Source organism: Pungitius pungitius, chromosome 1 (genome assembly GCF_949316345.1).
Source record: "Pungitius pungitius chromosome 1, fPunPun2.1, whole genome shotgun sequence".
Taxonomy (NCBI): domain Eukaryota; kingdom Metazoa; phylum Chordata; class Actinopteri; order Perciformes; family Gasterosteidae; genus Pungitius; species Pungitius pungitius.
The window spans coordinates 29,338,410-29,349,031 of NC_084900.1; the positions used below are offsets into that span (position 1 = coordinate 29,338,410).

At 44.9% G+C, this 10,622-nt stretch overlaps 1 long non-coding RNA gene across 1 annotated transcript; it reads right to left on the minus strand.

The window, feature by feature from the left end:
- Positions 1 to 1,405: 1,405 nt before the first annotated feature.
- Positions 1,406 to 3,766, minus strand: LOC119223442 (uncharacterized). The gene is made up of 3 exons (XR_005120924.2): positions 2,455 to 3,766; positions 2,024 to 2,176; positions 1,406 to 1,830 (listed from the first exon to the last, which is right to left on the minus strand). It is a non-coding gene; the product is annotated as an uncharacterized LOC119223442 (long non-coding RNA).
- Positions 3,767 to 10,622: the final 6,856 nt, after the last annotated feature.

Consider the following 10,622-nt stretch of genomic DNA (forward strand, 5'->3'; position numbering starts at 1 on the left):
AAACGAGGGGTCTCCATTTTGTGCAGATTATTTTACTTTTGTGGTGCTGCATGTGGATGACATTGGATTAAGCGAAGCGGTGCTTCAGAGTCATGAAAGGCAGCCTTTTAAATGTAATGGACTTATTGAATTTGTCAAGAGCCCCATGTGAACGTCCCCCACAGGCAGAAGACAGACTACAGCCCAGTCCATCTCATGTGGTCTACTGTAAAGTTATTAGTTTGAGGTGTGATCTTTATAGCCATTTGGGCGATATTTATCTGGAGGAGGGGGGAAAAGAATCCCATTTAGGAGAGCATGTGGAATTTTATGTAAGAGATAAATTAAGCTGTCCTCATACACTGAAAAGATGGCCAACTACCCTCCTTTACTTTTTTTTTTGTCACACCACTAAATCCTGTCCCCCGCCCCCCTTAACACATCTCCCTCATTCAAGTCACGTGGACTCATTACAACTTGACTTTTTGTAGGACATTTTTAAAATCACCTGCACAATGGAAGCTGCAGGGAACCTGCTCCTTTATCGATTATCGACACCCTTCTCCAGCGCGTGCCGCCGCCATGCTGCGGGAGGGATGCTCGCGCGAGAGTGCAACGAGGAAGAGAGGCTCTCGGGAGGGAGGGGGGGGGGTGGTGGTGGTGGTGGAGCACTGCAGTGCAGATAAATGAATGCACCAGTCGAGGCACAGTCGGCAGCACACTCCCAGTTTGGCCCAGTGCCGCCATCGGTGAGCGCAAACCAGGCTTCCCCGGCGGCTCCGGGGCTCCGGGGCTCCTTGGGCGGGGTCGGAAGGACCGATGAGACGGCGCAGGTGTCGGTGAATTTATCCCGAGCCCCCGAATATTTGCGTTTCTTGCGCGGAGCCGCTCAACCTACTTCTTAGCCTCCCGCCCCCGTTCTACCCGAAGCATGATGCCACAGAGCATGTGGTTTCTCTGTGGGTGGATCTGAACGGTGCTAAATATAACCATTAAACGTGTCACCGTTTCCCTTTGCCAGAATGTGCTTTCTTTAGGGAGAGACTTTGGCTTTTCATATAAACGGTGGCGACACTGCATATTATTAAAGTCCTTTAATCACTGAGAGCTTTACACCGTTTTACTCTCTCCTTTTGCAACGCAAGGATGCTTAAACCCATGCTGCAGTGTTGTAGGTGAATATCAGACAGGCGGTAAGTGCAACCCCCCCCACACACACACAGTTGCACTCTCATACGATCCACATTTATCAATGAGACGCATAAAACAACCCCCGAATTTCTGCACACCACCAGCCACACCACACCGGTAATAGTGGCTGATTCTTGTGATTTGCTGAAGAACAGCACCCACCTCTGGTCGGCACCCCGCAGGTACACACATCAGTGTGCACCACAACATCAAAAACATACAAGTGAGATCACAATACAGTTAAATCTTAAGTCATTTTTATTTAGCCTTTTGGATAATTCATACTGCAGAGAAAAACAAAATAAGAGGCAAAAAAAATGAAGCAAAGCCTGCAATCTCTGTAATGTGTTGGTATCTGAACATGACTGCAAGATAAACATTAAAAAAAAACATGCAACATGAGATAAAATAATTGTTATCTTGTTAAAATAATTGTTATCTTGATCACTTTACTTCACTTTATTGGTTATGCGGGAACAGCAAAGTACGAAATGCACTTCTTATTTGAAGATGAATAGAAGAGAAGAAACTGAGCAATATTTTCTGTTATTGGGGAGGATTCGTCGTCCTTTATGCAGCCACATGGCGTATCAAGCATTCAACACATGTAATCTGGGCTGTTCTACTTCTACTGTAAGACAGAGCAGTTCATCGTGACACCTGCAGGTAAAAATAAAGAAATTCAAACAAAAACAACAACATGCATCCAATCCAAAATACTAACACGTGAACCGTTTTTACTTCGACAGAGATTTACACAGCTATGTTCAGGCGTTCTTCACTACTGGTAACAAAATATGACTAATCAAACCGTGTAACTGTGACAATGTAAAACTGTTGCTGAGCAGCTCACCCTTCTCGTTTGGTGCTGGCCAGCCACTCCACAAAATCTTTCGCCTTAATCTTATCGAGATAGTGGGTGAAGTCGCTGGTGAAGGTCCCTTCCGAATGCCTTTTAAGGTTTCGCACAATGTGTTGTCCTTTTTCCAACTTATAGGAGTGCCATCTAAGAAAACAGGCGTTGATCATGGTTGGCTATTCAATTCACAGTCCATTTCAGTGCTAAACATCACTGTTTATTTCAAATACAGATTTCAGAGACGGGTTTTTTTTCAGCACAAATGGCTTCAGTAAATGTATTGGAGCTGCCATTTCTATTTCTGTCCGATATATTGATTTAGCAGAATGTCTCTATTTTTTCATGAAACACATAAAATCTAAAAGTGCTGCTAAACTTTGGAACATGCAAGTATCCAATTATGCAGAAAAAGACTCAATACGCACCTTGTTAGTCTGTTTTTGTCGACGACCGCCTCCTTAGTGCTTGGACAGAGAAACAGGACCAACATATACCACACGTGTAGGCTCATCCTTGGGTCGCCTCGTCAACAACACGTAACCAAGACAAAAAACACACCGTTTTTCCTCTTCGATCAGATACCAAAACGTTTGGATCTCCTAAGAAATTAAAAACTCACCTTGGAGAACTTTGCCAGTGACACGTGTCCAATAAAGTGCTACACTTGCTTGTCTGAAGCAGATTCAGAGAAATATTGATAAAGTCACAGACAAATCCCTTTACACTTTAGGAGAAAAACTGAAAGTGGACTAAACTGCACGTACTGTCATCCTATAAAGACATCAGGTGTCCCAGTGTGCCCTTTTTGTAGGTGCCACCCACAGCTGATGACCCCCTACCTCATTAGGCTGGTCTGAATCAAAGCTGATCTGAACTAGGATGACCTTGTACATGACATTTGTTCTCTGGAGAGTCCAAATGTCAGAGTCCACTCTCGCTTCTTACCACAGTAGCAGGTGTGGAAAATGTTATATTTGATGTCATAAAAGTGACTCCTACACTGTATTATTCCCTTTCTTATTTTGGAAATCTAGGTTGTTGAGTGTATTCAGCTGCATTGTCTTCCAGGCTAATATGTGGATCAACATTTGAGAATACTAGAGCAGATATTTAATTCTGTCTTTGCAGTGTACTCCTTGTCCGTTAGAACCTTACACAAAAAAGCAGTTGTGGTTTACTAGGTGGGTAACTGCTTTTTTTTTTTTTGTTCTGTTTTTTGTGACTTTTAAAATATAACGCTTGAGCAGAGGCCATGAGGAGGTAATTTCCGAGATGAGATTTCCTATTACTCCTATGTTCACAGTTAAACCGAAGTCACCCTGTTTGGGCAGCTGCCAGACCTGAATTTTCACCTTGACTGACTTTTTCACATCACTTTTAAGTTTCCAACGACTGAAACCATCTACTTGATCTCGCTGGATGGTTAATAGTGGTTCAGATATTGCCACGGCACTCAGCCATTGCTTTCTGAACACCAGGAGGTGGTAGAAACACTTCTAAATAAGTATTTATTAGATTGAACATACCCTAGATCATTTCAGTTCTTGCTTCACATTTTGGGAAGTGTCTTTACGTGGCGTACCTCTCAGCATCGACCACTAGGTGTCGGACTTTAAGCGCCACACTGCAGCAAGGTCTCTCCTGTCATGTAGAGGAGCCTTTTGGATGTAGAGGTGCACACCTCTACTCTCAAATCCTTATAACCAAATTAATATTAATTTATAGTTAATTCTAGCATTTAAGTTTGGGGATTATGATGGTAGCTGGGGTTTGTATTAGACCAAACATATTGATACGTTTCAACATTTAATTTAGATAGATAGCAGAAAGATAACAGATCTCTTGTCCATCAATCAATCCCATGTGGGGGTATTGAAGCATGAAAAGCTCTGCTCTTGTATTTGCGACCCAAAAGGTAAAAGGAATTCTAGAGGCCTGACCTAATGAGATAAAGGCGCTGATGGACGAGGCTAGTATTTTAGTCACTTTGGCTCTGTTAAAGTAGCTTTTAGCATGTATGGATGGTGCTTTCATCTAGCATTAATACGGAAGGTGCTAGAAATATACACATACACACACTGACCTCGCAACTCACACCCACCATTCTCCCCAAGCATTACCCCGGGGAGGACGGGCCATACATGTTTGAGTCCATGTTTGTTATATATATTTATTATCTCTAACAGAAGATGGGGAGTTCAGTGCCAGGCTCATATAGCTGAGGGTCATGCTTACACGGGGGTCATTGCTGTTCTCTCAGCTGCTGGTTGATAACATGGTGCTGATTGATACATTAATATTGCATTTAACCGTGCCTTTTCTTTTGCTCAGGGGCGCTCCTCTACTTTTCATCGTGTAAAAGCGGGCAGATCTTTTGAGGCATCATCTACGTATCCCAGTAAATTTAGTGTTATGTTGTGCCTAATACTATTCATTTCCTGTTTTTTTGTAAGACACAAACAGGCAGTCAATAATTTTAAAAGTTGCATTTACTCATTATTCTAAACTGAATCTGAATAAAAAGACAAATAATGTCCCTCTAAACAAGTTGTGTGTTACATATGATGTAAGATCTGTTTTGCATTGAAGAGAAACTCTCACGCAGCACTCTTATATGGATCCTACCTCACTTGGGGTTTGAGGGTCTGTGAATCACAGTGGATGCTACACATTAGACCATTTCTCTGCAACAATAAACACCTTCTCTGCGAAGGCACAGCAGCTCTTAAAAATGCCACAGGAGACAAAACAATAAGGCTATCACCTATAAACATCAGGACCGCGTGGGCCGTGCTTTAGCCTGAGAGTTCTCCTTCCATTTATTTGGGCTGTTAATGATAGGCTATCAGATTCCTATCTCCCTTTCCGGCTCTCTTTACTCTTCTGCTGCCGGCCGTAGCCTGGAGGACTGTTTTGGCAAGCATCTGTAGGCAGGCTGAATAGGCTCCATTCTTGAAGGCTCTTGTGCTCCAGCGAGCGCACTCGGGGCATGGACGCCCGGCCCTTAAATTGATGGAAAAGGCAGAGCCGTTAGCGGGGGTGGGGAGGAGGGAGAGACGCAAGGAAGCCTGCAAGAACACAGCGGCTTATGTTAGCTGTGAATTCTCTGTACGTGCGTTATAAATGTTTTTGTCTCCATTTCCCTTTTCCTTTACTGAATCTGCTGTCCTCTTTCTTTCATTTCATTTGGAAAATGAAGACAGAACTGATGGTCATTTGCCATTTTTTTTTTACCAAAATAGAAGAGGTTTTATTTCTCTCTTTCTTGTAACTTAAATACCCAACAAAAGTACAAGTGGTGTGGTGAATGTAGTTGTGAGGCAGCTGAGCAAGTCTATATACAGCAGCTTAGCAGAATGCTCGTGGTCTCAAACCTCAGACACCAAGTGATGCATGGTTCCCTTTCATTGCCTCACGTCATTTCCTCGCGGGTAAAGGAGTGATCCCAGGAGTGGATAGAGAGTCAGAATTAGTTTAGTTTTTTTTTTCATTCATTCCCAGCACTCCCAATGTAATACAAAAGTAAATACAAAATTGGAGTGACTCATTTGAATTTTTTTTTGAAGACGTTTGCACTTCTTTCCCGATTGATTGTTTGCATGTGAATCTGGGTTGTCTTGTGTCTGCCCTTGTGGTTTGCTGGTTCAGATGGTGGATCAATGTGTTTGTGTCTGTGTAGGGAGGCTCGGGCCTGAGCCGAGCTGTAAAAGGTAATGGGATTGTAAGTGTCCGGCAAATGGGAGGAGTGGTAATGAAATGAGGGGCCAGGGCTTACAGAGCGAGAGATTGTAACTTATGGCCGCCCGCAGCAGACGACACACACCATCCAGCGTGCCGCTTTTCTTTTCTTTCATCACATGTGTGGGATCGTGTGATTTCACGTGTTTATGTCCATGCAGAAATAGGGTATGCTTTTGCAGAGTCACTGCTCCGGCTGACAGTGTGATCTCAGCTGTTGGGGTTTGCTAACATGATCTTTGTGGGGTTGTTGCTTTGTTGCAGTGGTGGATTGAAACCTCAGCATGACAACATAGCTGCAGCATATTAGAGTGGTGAAGGTGTGACCATCTCTAGCATCTCCACTCGTCTCAGAGGCACACAGTAATGCTGTCCCTGCAGATGTCCGTCAAAACAGCCCGTCTGCTCAACGCATGTTTCTGGGAGATAGAGTTAAGCTAAACTGTAAGAAAGAGGTTACGAATTGTCAATGTACAGTTTTTACTCGTCTTGAAAAAGCCATTTGGGCGGAACTAAATTTAATCCCTATTTTGCCGTCAAATCATATTCCTGCCAAATTCTTTTAAAATTCTCCCCTGGCCAGTCTGTGAGTCGCCCTCCTTCTGCCCATACTTAGTAATAATATCAGTGCATAAGCCCTATATGTATCCCATTGTGATTTGATTTGGACAACAGAAATGGCAGATTAGACTTAAATCCTCCCAAGTAGATTATCCACTCATCTCTAAAGCTCATGCATTGAGGGTTCCTCATAATTGCCGCTTGCGGTTGAGGGAGCAGGAGGGCCCGGCTTACCCGCGATCAGGAGAACAGAACCGATGTGCTTCCTCAATGACATACATGTCTGCTTATTTGAAGTGCGGTTGACTCCGTTCTTTTGCCCCGTGTGCCTTTTCCCATTGTGTCCTATCTGATTGATGTTGACCGGGGTCACCTAAGCCTATGCGGGAGATCACGGCACAGTGCGCACGGAGCTAAATGTTTACATGCATTCATTTGACTTCACCCAGGGGTCTGCTGGCCCAATGCAGGGTTGTCTTGTGTACGGGCTGGCCGGCCATATGTCATGCTTTTTTCTCTACAATGGGTTTGAGGCCAGACCCACCCGACTATGGAGGGTAGTTAGGAAGAGTGAATACTCTTGTTGGGCAGGTCCTTCCCTTGTGTTTTGGCCCGGAGCCTTGGGCTGTGACTCCAGACGCGGCTCTTAACACTAGTGGGCAGAGAAACCGTACGACACTAATGTTGCCTCTCTTTTGACATTAACCTGACAGTCTTAACAGGAAAATAGTTCAGCATATTGTGCAGACTGTTTCAGTTATGCACTTATGTGGAGCCACATGTGACAGTGAAGAAGACGTATGAACAAATGGTAAATTGTTAGGCTTTAAAAAGAAACGAAAAAGAGCCCCAGGGATGAAGAGTTAGACTTTGTAACAACCAGACGGGTCCAAACACAGCAGTTAGAGTAGAGTTCAAAAGACACACAATGCTACTGAAATCACGGTCACTTACAAAAAAGGATGTTGCCGTGCATTGATTTTTCTGGTCCATACGAAACATCTGTTAAAGAAATATGAAAACATGGACATGGATTACTTACTTAAATTAAAAAGAGCATATTGTAAATGTAGGCCAATGAATGCCATTCATTTTATCTTTGCTAAAAGTAGTTTCATGTAAACTATTTATTTATCACATTATCAGAAAACATTCTATATTCTATTAGGTAAAATTGTCCAAATGTCTCCTATTAGGAGCAAAGTTGGTAGTTTTGTTGTGTTCACTTTGGTGCAGCAAGGCGGCAGACATGTTGTAGTTACCGGGTGTTGGAGCAGCAGCGACTCTTCAGCGCTGACTGTTATAATTCACCAAATTATTTACCAGCCAGCTATTGATCCAACTGGTAAACAGTTATTTCCAATCAGTTAAGATCTCTCTCTCTCTCTCTCTCTCTCTCTTCCTCCCCTCCCCCTCCGATACTCTCATGCTTAAGCATTGGAATGCGAGTGTTTTTTTTTTTTTAATGAACGTTAACAGGAGAGTGGGGGGTAGGGCAACTGATTGGAGTCTGACTGTTGGTAGAATGTGGTTATTAGTAAGAGAAGAATAGGACAGAGAACAGATAGTGTGCTAGTAAGGTATAGAAATGAAGGATTGTCTGCAATTTCTCTCACCCATTAACCAGACACAACCATTGTTGTGTTCACTTCCCACTGGCACACTGTTGCTTTGACTGACAGCCCGACAAGCCGCCTCTGTAGGTCTGCCACATGGTGGGCCGCTGAATGGGGAATGCAAAACGTCAGTGCTTTGTAAAAACAGCTTACCTCAACTCTTTATGTTGCAAAAAGCTTTCACCTGCGCTTCACTTAACACTTTAGTAATTGCTTTTTTTTTTCACAGCACGGAAATATAACGTGAGTGCTGTTTTTAGAAGCCTTTCAGATGATTACAGATGCAATTGATTTTTTAAAATTGATTTCCGAGTTGGTGGATGTCAGATTACATGTTCTGGCGTCACTCGAACAGCACACTTGAATTTCTTTTTTTTTTTTTGTGCATGCATACATCTGCTCTGTTTCCAGTCATGACCATGTGTTTGTTCACGCATCCGTCTTAGTAATTGCGGCACCATTAGTGACGGGCCGACGGGAACGATAGCTCCTGGGACCACACTGTGAGCTCCTTCCCGAGAGGCTTGTAGCTCTGATGCAACCACTGCACACAGCGCCGGGATGGCGGTCTGGTCCTCGGAGCGGCGTACTCGAGGCGCGTGGAGCGACTCTCGCAGGCTGAGGCCGTCTCGTGGAATTTCAGAGCCGGGGCAGGAGGCACAGAGGAGGCTGCAGGGAGAAACAATGGCCAGGGACATCTGTCATGCGTGGATGCACTCCCCTTCGCTTACAATGGGTCCCGGGGACCAGCCAGTGGTGGCTTTCTTTTCTCTCCCCTCGTTTTTCGGGGACACTTCTGGCCCTCACAATAGGCCTTTTGTCCCCTCCCCGCTTTTTGCCAACATTTAACCCTTCGAGTCTGCTCCCTTTTCTGCCTCTTCTTTCTGTCTCCACTAGAAAACAAAACATAGCTGAAACCCCTATTCATTCACCTCCCTCTGCTCCTGTTTTTCATTATGACTTTTGACGCTGTCTCTGGCTGTGCGCTGCACCCGTTGCGTGAATCTGCTGAGATCCAATGAGTGACAGAGGATGGAAATAATCCCTGTACTTCTCATCCTCTTCTATGCATACAGAGAGCAACAGATCTGGTTTCGACCTGATCTGTGTGCATCGGGTTGGGCAATACGTGACGGTAGCCTCTGGCACTTGAGTAACCGCGCTGGCTCAGTATGCTCCTTAACCTCAACGGTGTCCTCTTCCAACCAGCGCCATTTGTTTCTGCCAGGTAGCCGTGTTTTCTAGGTCGACAGGCCACTAAGAGGTTGTCATCACACACTTGCCGAACTGTTCATGCAACACAAATGATTTCCTGGCGGTGTTGTGAGCTGTGCACGTGAACGGCGGGAGTTGGGGTACTGTGAGTTTCTAATCAGTGCCATTGCTAATAAAATCCATAATGATGTTACGGTCACATCTCTGCCCCGGCTGGAATGTAATTATACTTGGATCCTCGGAGCTGTCTCTTTTTCAGGGTTTCCAACACTCATCAGCCTGATGTAAATTGCAAATTGATTTTTTCCCAGCCCCTCATTCTTAAGGACTTAAGGGGTTCAAGCTGGTCTACAATTGATTTGTCAGATTGCAATTTATTATTGCTGTCAGCAACAAGACTTTTCAAGGGGAGACTTTGCTGTCTCCTGGGTAAACTGAAATCGTCACCTTTCCTGTGCTAACTTGACACGGCAGAAACCAGCTGTGTATGAAGACTCAACTGTGGAAAGCAGAAGAATCATGTTCCCAAACATGTGCCTTGTTCTGCTTTGGAAGTGACACATCTTGAAAGGTTTCCACGTCAGGTGTGTGTAAAATTCGGGAATGGAGAATTATCCCAGGTCTGAATCACTGCTTCTGGTGCTTGTGACTCCGCTCCCGTGCTTCGCCCTGCTCCACAACGGACTGACTGGCAGGCTGGACTGCTGTGTCCTGTCCTGACAGCTAATTGCTGCCAGCTGCCGGGGGGGTCGAGAACAAAGGGCCGTTGGAAAAGGTGACCCGTTGATCGGGATGGGCACCACATGGGATGAGACATGCGTGTGTGGTGCGGACTCATTCTCGCACACGTTGTCCCCGGGGGGGGGGGCCGCAGCGCGCCGTGACGCCAGCCCATCTGAGTCGTGTAAGTAGACAGCCAAACGAGCTCAAAGAGGGACAAAGTGTGCCTGAGTTAGGGGAAGGTGGAGCAGGTCATTTCACAGGGTTGGAGAGAGGAGCCGGGAGGCGTGTCTTCTAAAATGTTGTGTCATAATTCCTGCCTTGACATGTTTGAAGTCATTTTATAATTTAAGGTAAGTTAACAGTCACCACACCCGATGAAAGCAGCTACATGCATTTTGGGACATGTTATCTGGGTCCTCCATCTTTTCACCGGTGCACATACCTTTTTTAACTAGCTCTTAGCAAAAGGTGGATGACGCAAATGTGTCTTGTGAGTGGCTTAGTCAGAGCATGTGTTGATAAGAAAGCAGGTCTAGTCGGGGATAACATTCTTGTCTTTTCCCCGTCAGCATAAATATTTAAGCAAAACCGTCAGTGGTGCGGCTCCCTCACTGTGCTTCCTCAGAGGAAAGAGAGAGAGAGAGAGAGAGAGAGGGGAGAGAGTGAGAGAGAAAGATAAAGGCCTCTGACTGATGGCTGTCTGTCAACACATCTGTAGTCTGTGGTCATAACCAGGACCT